Source organism: Coenobita brevimanus, chromosome 97 (assembly GCF_032717465.1).
Source record: "Coenobita brevimanus isolate Jiangsu-jjx chromosome 97, ASM3271746v2, whole genome shotgun sequence".
NCBI lineage: Eukaryota > Metazoa > Arthropoda > Malacostraca > Decapoda > Coenobitidae > Coenobita > Coenobita brevimanus.
The window spans coordinates 18,286,962-18,287,917 of NC_137050.1; positions in this window are offsets into that span (position 1 = coordinate 18,286,962).

Sequence of the window (956 nt, forward strand, 5' to 3'; positions counted from 1 at the left end):
CTCCTGTGCTCTGCCCTGCTAATCGGTTGTCTCTTCATCTTTCTGCATTTCTTTTTGGCCTTGTAGAATATTAACGCACCATCAGGGCTCCACCCAAGCCCCTACTATTACCCGTCAAGCGCAGGCATGTGCTCATCAACCTGAGTCAGTGTTACGCCACTGCATGGTGGGGTGACGATCGGGGTTGCCAAATCTGAACTCAGCCACATTACCAAACTCCTTAATTTTCATTACCAAATTTAACCTTACACACCAAATTCTTAAATCAAGCGTTTATTCTTCAATAACTATATACAGTACAGTATTTCCTCATTTTTTTGTGGGTTGGATGTTCCGCCAAAACCTCGCGAAATGTGAAATCTTGAAGTGTGAAGTTAAGAATCAATGGGAAAATTAGAGAAGTTTTCCAGTGGGACATGTACCTACACTATCAGAAAGCACTATAACACCAAACAGGCCCTACCCAAAATTATACGAAGCGTGTTTACTAGTGCTAAAACAGTATAACATAATAAACATATACCAGAAAAGACATTAAAACTGTTATAAACAGCTGCAACACCAAAAATCCTTACCAGAAATAAAGTGAAGACTGGTCTGAGTGGCAGGTGAAGGTGTGTTGAGGGTGAAAGGGCTAGTTCCCGCAGACACTAACCAAGATAAAACTGCCATTTTTTACCAGATTATTTAATTTTTCACATCAAAGTCGATCAACTAAACCCCAGTTATTTTATGTGCCCTCTTTGTCACTAAAAGGAAGAAAGAAATTATAACATTTTTTTACACACTGCTACAAAAAAGGCTGTATTATAGTCAAAGAGAATAAAAAATTGGTGGGTTGAGTCTACCATCTCTGTATTGGGACGGTTATTATTCTTTCCTTCCTTAACCCCTAAAACGCGGATCGTCGCTTTTGCGACGGTCGGCCCAAAGGGCAAGACGGCGGGTCGTCGCGT